Source organism: Pseudophryne corroboree, unplaced genomic scaffold, assembly GCF_028390025.1.
Source record: "Pseudophryne corroboree isolate aPseCor3 unplaced genomic scaffold, aPseCor3.hap2 scaffold_449, whole genome shotgun sequence".
Classification (NCBI taxonomy): Eukaryota; Metazoa; Chordata; class Amphibia; order Anura; family Myobatrachidae; genus Pseudophryne; species Pseudophryne corroboree.
Genome location: NW_026970071.1, coordinates 155,095 through 169,843, shown reverse-complemented (window position 1 = coordinate 169,843; position 14,749 = coordinate 155,095). Strand labels below are relative to the sequence as shown.

General features: G+C 48.5%; 9 non-coding genes and 1 pseudogene across 9 annotated transcripts; 5 read left to right on the top strand and 5 right to left on the bottom strand.

Annotated features, from left to right (window-relative positions):
• Nucleotides 1-154: 154 nt before the first annotated feature.
• LOC135026828 (U1 spliceosomal RNA) lies at nucleotides 155-318 on the top strand. The gene has a single exon (XR_010223404.1). It is a non-coding gene; the product is annotated as a U1 spliceosomal RNA (small nuclear RNA).
• A 152-nt stretch (nucleotides 319-470) lies between these two features.
• LOC135026724 (U1 spliceosomal RNA) lies at nucleotides 471-633 on the top strand. The gene has a single exon (XR_010223312.1). It is a non-coding gene; the product is annotated as a U1 spliceosomal RNA (small nuclear RNA).
• A 659-nt stretch (nucleotides 634-1,292) lies between these two features.
• Nucleotides 1,293-1,456, top strand: LOC135026829 (U1 spliceosomal RNA). Its single transcript, XR_010223405.1, has one exon. It is a non-coding gene; the product is annotated as a U1 spliceosomal RNA (small nuclear RNA).
• A 152-nt stretch (nucleotides 1,457-1,608) lies between these two features.
• LOC135026744 (U1 spliceosomal RNA) lies at nucleotides 1,609-1,771 on the top strand. The gene has a single exon (XR_010223330.1). It is a non-coding gene; the product is annotated as a U1 spliceosomal RNA (small nuclear RNA).
• A 655-nt stretch (nucleotides 1,772-2,426) lies between these two features.
• On the top strand, nucleotides 2,427-2,590 carry LOC135026820 (U1 spliceosomal RNA). The gene has a single exon (XR_010223396.1). It is a non-coding gene; the product is annotated as a U1 spliceosomal RNA (small nuclear RNA).
• A 9,746-nt stretch (nucleotides 2,591-12,336) lies between these two features.
• On the bottom strand, nucleotides 12,337-12,499 carry LOC135026759 (U1 spliceosomal RNA). The gene has a single exon (XR_010223344.1). It is a non-coding gene; the product is annotated as a U1 spliceosomal RNA (small nuclear RNA).
• A 152-nt stretch (nucleotides 12,500-12,651) lies between these two features.
• Nucleotides 12,652-12,815, bottom strand: LOC135026848 (U1 spliceosomal RNA). Its single transcript, XR_010223424.1, has one exon. It is a non-coding gene; the product is annotated as a U1 spliceosomal RNA (small nuclear RNA).
• Nucleotides 12,816-13,490: 675 nt separating this feature from the next.
• LOC135026756 (U1 spliceosomal RNA) lies at nucleotides 13,491-13,653 on the bottom strand. Its single transcript, XR_010223341.1, has one exon. It is a non-coding gene; the product is annotated as a U1 spliceosomal RNA (small nuclear RNA).
• A 152-nt stretch (nucleotides 13,654-13,805) lies between these two features.
• LOC135026823 (U1 spliceosomal RNA) lies at nucleotides 13,806-13,969 on the bottom strand. The gene has a single exon (XR_010223399.1). It is a non-coding gene; the product is annotated as a U1 spliceosomal RNA (small nuclear RNA).
• A 593-nt stretch (nucleotides 13,970-14,562) lies between these two features.
• On the bottom strand, nucleotides 14,563-14,690 carry LOC135026781 (U1 spliceosomal RNA; annotated as a pseudogene).
• Nucleotides 14,691-14,749: the final 59 nt, after the last annotated feature.

Below are 14,749 nucleotides of genomic sequence, written 5' to 3'. Positions count from 1 at the left end.
CAGCCTTCTGCCCTCCCATGTTCATCTGAAAATATGTGTTCTCCCTGCAGTTGTTGTCCCCAGATGAGAGTTCCCTTGTGCTGCCTCAGTTGAATCTCCTTTACTTGACAGAGATGTGCCTGAGCAGCGGCCCTCCCCAGCCCTATCCCAAATCATACTTATTTTGCATAGGCGATACCATGGTCATGAAGATTGTTTTCCCAGGGTGAGGTTCATTCATTGCATTCTGGGTATGCTGACCCCTGTGATTTCCCCAAATGTGGGAAACTCGACTGCATTATTTGTGGTAGTGGGGGACTGTGTTTGTGCTTTCCTCTGGTCAGCTCTGGTAAAAGTCAGATTTCTTTGTCTCAGATCTTCCTCTAGCCTTGTTCTTCTTTCGAGAGTTCCCTTGTGCTGCCTCAGTTGGATCTCCTTCACTTGACAGGGGGGTACCCGAGCAGCGACCCTCCACAGCTCTAGCCCAAATCCTACTTACCTGCCAGGTGAGATACTATGATCATGAAGGTGCTTCTCCCAGGGCAAGGCTCACCCATTGCACTCTGGGTGTGCTGCTCCTGCGATTTCCCCAAATGTGGGAAACTTGACTGCATAATTTGTGTTTCCCCTGGTCGGCTCTCGTATAATTCAGATCTCTTTGTCTCAGGTCTCTCTCCAGCCTAGTTTGCTGTCTGTTTCCACTTCTCTTTTCTTGAGCTGCTCCCTTCTATGCCCTTGCGCACTATCCTGACTTCTCCCGTCTGCTTACTTTGTGCCTTCCAAACTACAGGTAGTGCTGCAGGGCCCACACCCTTTTACTTGCCGTACAGAGCAGCTCTGGAGCTGTTACAGTGCCCAGCTGCTGCAAGAAATCAGCTTGTATGCTTCAGGGGCTGTGGCATAGCCAACATGAGCCCCACACCGAAGGAGGGTGGAGGTGTTTAATGCGAACTAGGGGTCATCCAAGCGCCGCAAAAGGCCGCCATGCCCTGCACGCCCCTTTTCTCTTTTCATATGCAGACGAGGGTTGAAGCCAACTTTGACCCACTGCTTGGATGACATCACCATATGCAAATCCATCTGCTGCAGGCCTTCCCCCAGGAATGCTTGCACTAGTTGTTGCATTTGGTTTGTTGTTTGGGGGTGCTTCAGTATTAGGCAGCCTTCTGCCCTCCCATGTTCATCTGAAAATATGTGTTCTCCCTGCAGTTGTTGTCCCCAGATGAGAGTTCCCTTGTGCTGCCTCAGTTGAATCTCCTTTACTTGACAGAGATGTGCCTGAGCAGCGGCCCTCCCCAGCCCTATCCCAAATCATACTTATTTTGCATAGGAGATACCATGGTCATGAAGATTGTTCTCCCAGGGTGAGGTTCATTCATTGCATTCTGGGTATGCTGACCCCTGTGATTTCCCCAAATGTGGGAAACTCGACTGCATTATTTGTTGTAGTGGGGGACTGTGTTTGTGTTTTCCTCTGGTCAGCTCTGGTAAAAGTCAGATTTCTTTGTCTCAGATCTTCCTCTAGCCTTGTTCTTCTTTCGAGAGTTCCCTTGTGCTGCCTCAGTTGGATCTCCTTCACTTGACAGGGGGGTGCCCGAGCAGCGACCCTCCCCAGCTCTAGCCCAACTCCTACTTACCTGCCAGGTGAGATACTATGATCATGAAGGTGCTTCTCCCAGGGCAAGGCTCACCCATTGCACTCTGGGTGTGCTGCCCCTGCGATTTCCCCAAATGTGGGAAACTTGACTGCAGAATTTGTGTTTCCCCTGGTCGGCTCTCGTATAATTCAGATCTCTTTGTCTCAGGTCTCTCTACAGCCTAGTTTGCTGTCTGTTTCCACTTCTTTTTTCTTGAGCCCCTCCCTTTTATACCCTTGTGCACTATCCTGACTTCTCCTCCTGTCTGCTTACTTTGTGCCTTCCAATGCACAATGCAAACTACACACCCTTTTACTTGCCTTACAGAGCAGCTCTGGAGCTGTTACAGTGCCAAGCTGCTGTAAGAAATCAGCTTGAATGCTTCAGGGGCTGGGGCATTGTCAACATGAGCCCCACACCGAAGGAGGGTGGGGGTGTTTAATGCGAACTAAGGGTCATCCAAGCGCCGCAAAAGGCCGCCATGCCCTGCATACCCCTTTTCTCTTTTCATATGCAGATGAGGGATCCAGCCAACTTTGGCCCACTGCTTGGATGACATCACCGTATGCAAATCCGTCTTCTGCAGAACTTCCCCCAGGAATGCTTGTACTAGTTGTTGCATTTGGTTTGTTGTTTGGGGGTGCTTCAGTATTAGGCAGCCTTCTGCCCTCCCATGTTCATCTGAAAATATGTGTTCTCCCTGCAGTTGTTGTCCCCAGATGAGAGTTCCCTTGTGCTGCCTCAGTTGAATCTCCTTTACTTGACAGAGATGTGCCTGAGCAGCGGCCCTCCCCAGCCCTATCCCAAATCATACTTATTTTGCATAGGCGATACCATGGTCATGAAGATTGTTCTCCCAGGGTGAGGTTCATTCATTGCATTCTGGGTATGCTGACCCCTGTGATTTCCCCAAATGTGGGAAACTCGACTGCATTATTTGTGGTAGTGGGGGACTGTGTTTGTGCTTTCCTCTGGTCAGCTCTGGTAAAAGTCAGATTTCTTTGTCTCAGATCTTCCTCTAGCCTTGTTCTTCTTTCGAGAGTTCCCTTGTGCTGCCTCAGTTGGATCTCCTTCATTTGACAGGGGGTGCCCGAGCAGCAATCCTCCACAGCTCTGGCCCAACTCCTACTTACCTGCCAGGTGAGATACTATGATCTTCACTGTTAGGGCAATCAGGATGTGGAATTCCCTGCCAGGGAAGGTGGTAATGGCGGACTCTGTAATTGGATTTAAAAAAGGAATGGATACATTTCTGAATGAAAAAGCTATCCAAGGTTATAATACTTAAAATATCAACATGGTTAATCCGGGGGTAACATGAGTTGTAGTAGCTAACTAGTCATAAAACATTATTCAGCAAGTATGTAGAATCATCACAACTTAAAACAGGTTGAACACGATGGGCAATTTGCCTCTATTCAACCTCAAAAACTATGTTACTATATGTTACTATATTACTATGTTACTGTAGTATACAGAACACCACAATGCAATGAGCAGTGATAGTGAGCACTGATGAGGATACTAGAACTGACACTGAGCAGCAAGATGCAGCACTGGACTATTAGTAATGTACTGTAGTATGCTGAGCACAACAATGCAGCACAAGACAATGAGCAGTGATACTGAGCACTGATGAGGATACTACTGAGAACTGACACTGAGCAGGAGAGACACACTACTAGTATTACTGAGCAGCAATAAGTATCCACTGATACTGAGCACTGATATTGAGATTTCCACTGAGAGAACATAGCCACGTCCTCTCCGCTCTCTCTTCAATGCACGAGTAAAAATGGCGGCAACGCGCAGCTCTTTATATGGAATCCGAATCTCGCGAGAATCCGACAGCGGGATGATGACATTTTCCCTTGTTCAGGTTTTCCGAGTCAGGCGGGAACAACCGAGCCTGCCTCGGAGGAGGAGTTCGTGGGGTTCGTGGGGAATTCGGTTCTCGGAGAACCGAACCCGCTCCTCTCTACCTTATACCCATCAATTTTTTTTATTTTCAATCTAAGCCCCTGCAGTTTTCTGTAAGCATCTGCTTTGCTATGATGATCAACAAGTCACAAGGGCAAACACTCAGGGCTTGAGGTGTAGATCTTAGGACCAGCTGCTACAAGCATGGCAGAGGTGTCACTATCACTGGTGACACCCAGAGAGGTGGCGAGGGAGATTGTAATGCAGTGCGCGCAGATAAGCAGCGCAATGGTAAAAAGGAGGCATGGTTTCATAGGTAGGGGCGTGGCCTGGTGGCCTGAATCTACATTTTGTTGCTCCGGGTGTCCCGGGGGTTGGGGGCTGCACCGGGGACTAGTGTGTGAGTGGTGCTGGCTCCTGCACAGTGACATGGCATGGCCACTAGAGATGTGCACCGGAAATTTTTCGGGTTTTGTGTTTTGGTTTTGGGTTCGGTTCCGCGGCCGTGTTTTGGGTTCGAACGCGTTTTGGCTAAACCTCACCGAATTTTTTTTGTCGGATTCGGGTGTGTTTTGGATTCGGGTGTTTTTTTCAAAAAACCCTAAAAAACAGCTTAAATCATAGAATTTGGGAGTCATTTTGATCCCAAAGTATTATTAACCTCAATAACCATAATTTCCACTAATTTTCAGTCTATTCTTAACACCTCACACCTCACAATATTATTTTTAGTCCTAAAATTTGCACCGAGGTCGCTGGATGACTAAGCTCAGTGACCCAAGTGGCCGACACAAACACCTGGCCCATCTAGGAGTGGCACTGCAGTGTCACGCATGATGGCCCTTCCAAAAAACACTCCCCAAACAGCACATGACGCAAAGAAAAAAAGAGGCGCAATGAGGTAGCTGTGTGACTAAGCTCAGCGACCCAAGTGGCCGACACAAACACCTGGCCCATCTAGGAGTGGCACTGCAGTGTCACGCAGGATGGCCCTTCCAAAAAACACTCCCCAAACAGCACATGACGCAAAGAAAAAAAGAGGCGCAATGAGGTAGCTGTGTGACTAAGCTCAGCGACCCAAGTGGCCGACACAAACACCTGGCCCATCTAGGAGTGGCACTGCAGTGTCACGCAGGATGGCCCTTCCAAAAACACTCCCCAAACAGCACATGACGCAAAGAAAAAAAGAGGCGCAATGAGGTAGCTGTGTGACTAAGCTCAGCGACCCAAGTGGCCGACACAAACACCTGGCCCATCTAGGAGTGGCACTGCAGTGTCACGCAGGATGGCCCTTCCAAAAAACACTCCCCAAACAGCACATGACGCAAAGAAAAAAAGTGGCGCAATGAGGTAGCTGTGTGACTAAGCTCAGCGACCCAAGTGGACGACACAAACACCTGGCCCATCTAGGAGTGTCACTGCAGTGTCACGCAGGATGGCCCTTCCAAAAAACACTCCCCAAACAGCACATGACGCAAAGAAAAAAAGAGGCGCAATGAGGTAGCTGTGTGACTAAGCTCAGCGACCCAAGTGGCCGACACAAACACCTGGCCCATCTAGGAGTGGCACTGCAGTGTCACGCAGGATGGCCCTTCCAAAAAACACTCCCCAAACAGCACATGACGCAAAGAAAAATAAAAGAAAAAAGAGGTGCAAGGTGGAATTGCCTTGGGCCCTCCCACCCACCCTTATGTTGTATAAACAGGACATGCACACTTTAACCAACCCATCATTTCAGTGACAGGGTCTGCCACACGACTGTGACTGAAATGACGGGTTGGTTTGGACCCCCACCAAAAAAGAAGCAATAAATCTCTCCTTGCACAAACTGGCTCTATAGAGGCAAGATGTCCACCTCATCATCATCCTCCGATTCATCACCGTGTACATCCCCCTCCTCACAGATTATCAATTCGTCCCCACTGGAATCCACCATCTCAGCTCCCTGTATACTTTGTGGAGGCAATTGCTGCTGGTCAATGTCTCCACGGAGCAATTGATTATAATTCATTTTAATGAACATCATCTTCTCCACATTTTCTGGAAGTAACCTCGTACGCCGATTGCTGACAAGGTGAGCGGCGGCACTAAACACTCTTTCGGAGTACACACTTGTGGGAGGGCAACTTAGGTAGAATAAAGCCAGTTTGTGCAAGGGCCTCCAAATTGCCTCTTTTTCCTGCCAGTATACGTACGGACTGTCTGACGTGCCTACTTGGATGCGGTCACTCATATAATCCTCCACCATTCTTTCAATGGTGAGAGAATCATATGCAGTGACAGTAGACGACATGTCCGTAATCGTTGGCAGGTCCTTCAGTCCGGACCAGATGTCAGCATCAGCAGTCGCTCCAGACTGCCCTGCATCACCGCCAGCGGGTGGGCTCGGAATTCTGAGCCTTTTCCTCGCACCCCCAATTGCGGGAGACTGTGAAGGAGGAGCTGTTGACCGATCAAGTTCCGCTTGACTTGATAATTTTCTCACCAGCAGGTCTTTGAACCCCTGCAGACTTGTGTCTGCCGGAAAGAGAGATACAACGTAGGTTTTAAATCTAGGATCGAGCACGGTGGCCAAAATGTAGTGCTCTGATTTCAACAGATTGACCACCCGTGAATCCTGGTTAAGCGAATGAAGGGCTCCATCCACAAGTCCCACATGCCTAGCGGAATCGCTCTGTCTTAGCTCCTCCTTCAATGTCTCCAGCTTCTTCTGCAAAAGCCTGATGACGGGAATGACCTGACTCAGGCTGGCAGTGTCTGAACTGACTTCACGTGTGGCAAGTTCAAAAGGTTGCAGAACCTTGCACAACGTTGAAATCATTCTCCACTGCGCTTGAGACAGGTGCATTCCACCTCCTATATCGTGGTCAGATGTATAGGCTTGAATGGCCTTTTGCTGCTCCTCCATCCTCTGAAGCATATAGAGGGTTGAATTCCACCTCGTTTCCACTTCTTGCTTCAGATGATGGCAGGGCAGGTTCAGGCGTTTTTGGTGTTGCTCCAGTCTTCTGTACGTGGTGCCTGTACGCCGAAAGTGTCCCGCAATTCTTGTGGCCACCGACAGCATCTCTTGCACGCCCCTGTCGTTTTTTAAATAATTCTGCACCACCAAATTCAAGGTATGTGCAAAACATGGGACGTGCTGGAATTTGCCCAGATATAATGCACGCACAATATTGCTGGCGTTGTCCGATGCCACAAATCCACAGGAGAGTCCAATTGGGGTAAGCCATTCTGTGATGATCTTCCTCAGTTGCCGTAAGAGGTTTTCATCTGTGTGCGTATTCTGGAAAGCGGTGATACAAAGCGTAGCCTGCCTAGGAAAGAGTTGGCGTTTGCGAGATGCTGCTACTGGTGCCGCCGCTGCTGTTCTTGCGGCGGGAGTCAATACATCTACCCAGTGGGCTGTCACAGTCATATAGTCCTGAGTCTGCCCAGCTCCACTTGTCCACATGTCCGTGGTTAAGTGGACATTGGGTACAACTGCATTTTTTAGGACACTGGTGAGTCTTTTTCTGAGGTCTGTGTACATTTTCGGTATCGCCTGCCTAGAGAAATGGAACCTAGATAGTATTTGGTACCGGGGACACAGTACCTCAATCAAGTCTATAGTTGGCTCTGAAGTAATGATGGATACCGGAACCACGTTTCTCACTGCCCAGGATGCCAAGGCCTCAGTTATCCGCTTTGCAGCAGGATGACTGCTGTGATATTTCATCTTCCTCGCAAAGGACTGTTGGACAGTCAATTGCTTGGTGGAAGTAGTAAAAGTGGTCTTACGACTTCCCCTCTGGGATGACCATCGACTCCCAGCAGCAACAACAGCAGCGCCAGCAGCAGTAGGCGTTACACTCAAGGATGCATCGGAGGAATCCCAGGCAGGAGAGAACTCGTCAGAATTGCCAGTGACATGGCCTGCAGGACTATTGGCATTCCTGGGGAAGGAGGAAATTGACACTGAGGGAGTTGGTGGGGTGGTTTGCGTGAGCTTGGTTACAAGAGGAAGGGATTTACTGGTCAGTGGACTGCTTCCGCTGTCGCCCAAAGTTTTTGAACTTGTCACTGACTTATGATGAATGCGCTGCAGGTGACGTATAAGGGAGGATGTTCCGAGGTGGTTAACGTCCTTACCCCTACTTATTACAGCTTGACAAAGGCAACACACGGCTTGACACCTGTTGTCCGCATTTCTGTTGAAATACTTCCACACCGAAGAGCTGATTTTTTTGGTATTTTCACCAGGCATGTCAATGGCCATATTCCTCCCACGGACAACAGGTGTCTCGCCGGGTGCCTGACTTAAACAAACCACCTCACCATCAGAATCCTCCTTGTCAATTTCCTCCCCAGCGCCAGCAACACCCATATTCTCCTCATCCTGGTGTACTTCAACACTGACATCTTCAATCTGACTATCAGGAACTGGACTGCGGGTGCTCCTTCCAGCACTTGCAGGGGGCGTGCAAATGGTGGAAGGTGCATGCTCTTCACGTCCAGTGTTGGGAAGGTCAGGCATCGCAACCGACACAATTGGACTCTCCTTGTGGATTTGTGATTTTGAAGAACGCACAGTTCTTTGCTGTGCTTTTGCCAGCTTAAGTCTTTTCATTTTTCTAGCGAGAGGCTGAGTGCTTCCATCCTCATGTGAAGCTGAACCACTAGCCATGAAGATAGGCCAGGGCCTCAGCCGTTCCTTGCCACTCCGTGTGGTAAATGGCATATTGGCAAGTTTACGCTTCTCCTCCGACGATTTTTATTTAGATTTTTGAGTCATTTTTTTACTGATCTTTTGTGTTTTGGATTTTACATGCTCTGTACTATGACATTGGGCATCGGCCTTGGCAGACGACGTTGATGGAATTTCATCGTCTCGGCCATGACTAGTGGCAGCAGCTTCAGCACGAGGTGGAAGTGGATCTTGATCTTTCCCTATTTTTGGAACCTCAACATTTTTGTTCTCCATATTTTAATAGGCACAACTAAAAGGCACCTCAGGTAAACAATGGAGATGGATGGATACTAGTATACTTATGGATGACGAGTGACTGACGACACAGAGGTAGCTACAGCCGTGGACTACCGTACTGCGTCTGCTAGTATAGAGATGATAATTAATGATATAAAAAAAAATATATATATAACTACTGTAGGTATATATAATATAATGACGGACCTGGTGGACACTGTCAGCAGACTGCTAAACTACTAGTATGAAGAAGATAGAAAAAAACTTCCACCACAGGTAGGTAGGTATACAATTATGGACGAGCACTGACGACACAGAGATAGCCACAGCCGTGGCCTACCGTACTGCGTCTGCTAGTATAGAGATGATAATTAATGATATAAAAAAAAAAATATATATAACTACTGTAGGTATATATAATATAATGACGGACCTGGTGGACACTGTCAGCAGACTGCTAAACTACTAGTATGAAGAAGATAGAAAAAAAAACCCACCACAGTTAGGTATACAATTATGGACGAGTGACGACACAGAGGTAGGTACAGCCGTGGACTACCGTACTGCGTCTGCTAGTATAGATAATATACTAAATATATTACTACTGTAGGTATATAATATAATGACGGACCTGGTGGACACTGTCAGCAGACTCCTAAACTACTAGTATGAAGAAGATAGAAAAAAAAACCCCACCACAGGTAGGTATACAATTATGGACGAGCACTGACGACACAGAGGTAGGTACAGCCGTGGACTACCGTACTGCATCTGCTAGTATAGATAATATAATAAATATATTACTACTGTAGGTATATAATATAATGACGGACCTGGTGGACACTGTCAGCAGACTGCTAAACTACTAGTATGAAGAAGATAAAAAAAAAAACCCACCACAGGTAGGTAGGTATACAATTATGGACGAGCACTGACGACACAGAGATAGCCACAGCCGTGGACTACCGTACTGCGTCTGCTAGTATAGATAATATAATAAATATATTACTACTGTAGGTATATAATATAATGATGGACCTGGTGGACACTGTCAGTAGACTCCTAAACTACTAGTATGAAGAAGATAGAAAAAAAAAAAACCACCACAGGTAGGTAGGTATACAATTATGGACGAGCACTGACGACACAGAGATAGCCACAGCCGTGGACTACCGTACTGCGTCTGCTAATATAGAGATGATAAAGATGAAAAAAAAATATAACACTACTGCAGGTAAATATTTATATAATATATGTATGACGGACCTGCTGGACACTGTCAGCAGAATGCATTTATAGAATAAAAAAAAAACACCACAGGAGTGTTTAACTTTTTCAGGCAGACAATATACTGGTGGTCACACTGGCAGCAAAAGTGTGCACTGTACTCCTGCTGTAACTGCTCCCCAGTCTCCCCCACAATTAAGCTGTGTGAGCAGTGAGCACTCAGCACAGTCAGATATACATAGATGATATATCATGCAGCACACTGAGGCTGAGCACAGATATGGTATGTGTATCGTTTTTTTTCAGGCAGAGAACGGATTATAAATAATAAAACTGGTGGTCACTATCAGCAAAACTCTGCACTACTGAGTACTCCTGACAAGTTCAACTGCTCCCCAAATTAGTAGTAAATCAAATGTCACTCGTCTCTATCTTCTAATCTAAACGGAGAGGACGCCAGCCACGTCCTCTCCCTATCAATCTCAATGCACGTGTGAAAATGGCGGCGACGCGCGGCTCCTTATATAGAATCCAAGTCTCGTGAGAATCCGACAGCGGGATGATGACGTTCGGGCGCGCTCGGGTTAACCGAGCAAGGCGAGAGGATCCGAGTCTGCTCGGACCCGAGCAAAAAAGGGTGAAGTTCGGGCGGGTTCGGATTCCGAGGAACCGAACCCGCTCATCTCTTATGGCCACCCAGCATGACGCCTCCCTTCTTGACCATGCTGTAATTGCAGTCGCACTGCAGTTCAGCGTGATCATAAAAAATGGTGTAGCCTCCTGCTGGTGCAGACTGTATGTGCGCGCAGGAAGCCGCCACCATTTTTGTGATCACAGCGGCTGAATGTGATGTCATACAGCTGCTGTGACCACGCCCCCTGTGTCTCCTCCATTGCAGACCCCATTTTGAAGCCTTGCCCCCGCACCGCTCCATCCCTGACTTGGAAATGGAGTGTTGCTGACCCCCCTCTCCCCCCCTGCCCCGATTGACAGGCAGAGGCGATCGCATTCTCTGCGGGGTGCCGCAGAAAATGCAGGCACATGCGTATGCTCTTAGCAATTTTTGCAGTTGGATCACTTATTGTGATTGCAATCCAACCTGAATCAGGCCCTATTACCTATCACAATGCGCTGCGGGCAGTACAAAATTGGTTTAATATAGGAGAAAAACCCCCAGACCTGTGCTCCTTAACTGTACCTGGTGGCTAGTGGAGCGGCTGCCCAGTAATCAGTGTCCACGCCAGTGCGCACACGGTCCACCCCCTACGGCCACGCTCCCCTTCATCAGCGGCCTCGTGATCCGGAAGGGCGGTGTGTGTGTGACTGACCTTAGGAAGAAACCGGAGCCTCCGCTGCAGTGACCCAGCAACCAGGGCACGGGAGTATACAGCGCCGCTGGGAGTGATGAAGCTGCAGTAAAGATGTCTATTAGACCTAGCCTGCTGCAGCCCTTGTAGATTCTCATAAAACAAGTTCTTCTTTTCTTGTCAAAATGAATAGCTAAGAATTGGCTTCCTGAGGCAGGCCCCTGTTAAGTGGCCTGCTACTGAAGGCACCAACTACAAACTGAGCTCCCTGTTCATGGAAGCGGGGTTATAGAGGAGGATGCGCTGAGCATCTTGGGAACAGTCAAAAGCTTTGAGTCGGTTGGTGCCTCAGATCAAGATCCTACTCTACACCCCAATGTGAATCCTTGTGGAGTCCTGTGTACCCCACAGAAGAAATTAATGTGTCACACCCATTGGCAGCAACCTTAGAATAGCTGCTGATGGGCACAATTGAGAAAGGAAGGGGGGGGGGACATTTGAATCCAGCACATAGATGCAATTCAAATATGTAATTTGTACCTTCCTATTTTAAAATATAATGGATGAACTTCACCCTGTGAGAACAATCTTCATGATCAAGAGATCTCATATGCAAAATAAGTATGAGTTGGGATAGGGCTGGGGAGGGTGGCTGCTCGGGCAGCCCCTCCCCCATCAAGTTAAGGAGATTCAACTGAGGAAGCACAAGGGAACTCTCGTCTGGGGACAACAACTGCAGGGAGACCACATCTTTTCAGATGAACATGGGAGGGCGGAAGGCTGCCTAATACTGAAGCACCATCAAATATCAAACCATATGCAACAACTAGTACAAGCATTCCTGGGGGAAGGTCTGCAGCAGACGGATTTGCATACGGTGATGTCATCCAAGCAGTGGGCCAAAGTTGGCTGGAACCCTCATCTACATATGAAAAGAGAAAAGGGGCATGCAGGGCATGGCGGCCTTTTGCGGTGCTTGGATGACCCCTAGTTCGCATTAAACACCCCCACCCTCCTTTGGTGTGGGGCTCATGTTGGCTATGCCCCAGCCCCTGAAGCATTCAAGCTGATTTCTTGCAGCAGCTGGGCACTGTAACAGCTCCAGAGCTGCTCTGTAAGGCAACTAAAAGGGTGTGGGCCCTGCAGCACTACCTGTAGTTCGCATTGTGCGTTGGAAGGCACAAAGTAAGCAGACGGGAGAAGTCAGGATAGTGCGCAAGGGCATAGAAGGGAGTGGCTCCAGAAAAGAGAAGTGGAAACAGACAGCAAACTAGGCTGGAGAGAGACCTGAGACAAAGAGATCTGAATTATACGAGAGCCGACCAGGGGAAACACAAATTATGCAATCAAGTTTCCCACATTTGGGGAAATCACAGGAGCAGCACACCCAGAGTGCAATGGGTGAGCCTTGCCCTGGGAGAAGCACCTTCATGATCATAGTATCTCACCTGGCAGGTAAGTAGGAGTTGGGCTAGAGCTGGGGAGGGTCACTGCTCGGGCACCCCCCTGTCAAGTGAAGGAGATCCAACTGAGGCAGCACAAGGGAACTCTCGAAAGAAGAACAAGGCTAGAGGAATATATGAGACAAAGAAATCTGACTTTTACCAGAGCTGACCAGAGGAAAACACAAACACAGTCCCCCACTACCACAAAAAATGCAGGCGAGTTTCCCACATTTGGGGAAATCACAGGGGTCAGCATACCCAGAATGCAATGAATGAACCTCACCCTGGGTGAACAATCTTCATGACCATGGTGTCTCCTATGCAAAATAAGTATGATTTGGGATAGGGCTGGGAGGGCCGCTGCTCAGGCACATCTCTGTCAAGTAAAGGAGATTCAACTGAGGCAGCACAAGGGAACTCTCATCTGGGGACAACAACTGCAGGGAGAACACATATTTTCAGATGAACATGGGAGGGCAGAAGGCTGCCTAATACTGAAGCACCCCCAAACAACAAACCAAATGCAACAACTAGTGCAAGCATTCCTGGGGCAAGGCCTGCAGCAGATGGATTTGCATATGGTGATGTCATCCAAGCAGTGGGTCAAAGTTGGCTTCAACCCTCATCTGCATATGAAAAGAGAAAAGGGGCGTGCAGGGCATGGCGGCCTTTTGCGGTGCTTGGATTACCCCTAGTTCGCATTAAACACCCCCACCCACCTTTGGTGTGGGGCTCATGTTGGCCATGCCCCATCTCCTGAAGCATTCAAGCTGATTTCTTGCAGCAGCTGGGCACTGTAACAGCTCCAGAGCTGCTCTTTAAGGCAAGTAAAAGATTGTGTGGGCCCTGCAGCACTACCTGTAGTTTGCATTGTGCATTGGAAGGCACAAAGTAAGCAGACGGGAGGAAAAGTCAGGATAGTGCACAAGGGTATAGAAGGGAGGGGCTCAAGATAAAAGAAGTGGAAACAGACAGCAAACTAGGCTGGAGAAAGACCTGAGACAAAGAGATCTGAATTATACGAGAGCCGACCAGAGGAAACACAAATTATGCAGTCAAGTGTCCCACATTTGGGGAAATCGTAGGAGCAGCACACCCAGAGTGCAATGGGTGAGCCTTGCCCTGGGTGAAGCACCTTCCTGATCATAGTATCTCACCTGGCAGGTAAGTAGGAGTTGGGCTAGAGCTGGGGAGGGTCGCTGCTCGGGCACCCCCCTGTCAAGTGAAGGAGATCCACCTGAGGCAGCACAAGGGAACTCTCGAAAGAAGAACAAGGCTAGAGGAAAATCTGAGACAAAGAAATCTGAGTTTTAACAGAGCTGACCAGAGGAAAGCACAAACACAGTCCCCCACTACCACAAATAATGCAGTCGAGTTTCCCACATTTGGGTAAATCACAGGGGTCAGCATACCCAAAATGCAATGAATGAACCTCACCCTGGGAGAACAATCTTCATGACCATGGTATCTCCTATGCAAAATAAGTATGATTTGGGATAGGGCTGGGGAGGGCCGCTGCTCATGCACATCTCTGTCAAGTAAAGGAGATTCAACTGAGGCAGCACAAGGGAACTCTCATCTGGGGACAACAACTGCAGGGAGAACACATATTTTCAGATGAACATGGGAGGGCAGAAGGCTGCCTAATACTGAAGCACCCCCAAACAACAAACCAAATGCAACAACTAGTGCAAGCATTCCTGGGGGAAGTTCTGCAGAAGACGGATTTGCATACGGTGATGTCATCCAAGCAGTGGGCCAAAGTTGGCTGGAACCCTCATCTGCATATGAAAAGAGAAAAGGGGTATGCAGGGCATGGCGGCCTTTTGCGGCGCTTGGATGACCCTTAGTTCGCATTAAACACCCCCACCCTCCTTCGGTGTGGGGCTCATGTTGGCCATGCCCCATCCCCTGAAGCATTCAAGCTGATTTCTTGCAGCAGCTTGGCACTGTATCAGCTCCAGAGCTGCTCTGTAAGGCAAGTAAAAGGGTGTGGGCCCTGCAGCACTACCTGTAGTTTGCATTGTGCATTGGAAGGCACAAAGTAAGCAGACAGGAGGAGAAGTCAGGATAGTGCACAAGGGTATAAAAGCGAGTTTCCCACATTTGGGAAAATCACAGGGGTCAGCATACCCAGAATGCAATGAATGAACCTCACCCTGGGAGAACAATCTTCATGACCATGGTATCTCCTATGCAAAATAAGTATGATTTGGGATAGGGCTGGGGAGGGCCGCTGCTCAGGCACATCTCTGTCAAGTAAAGGAG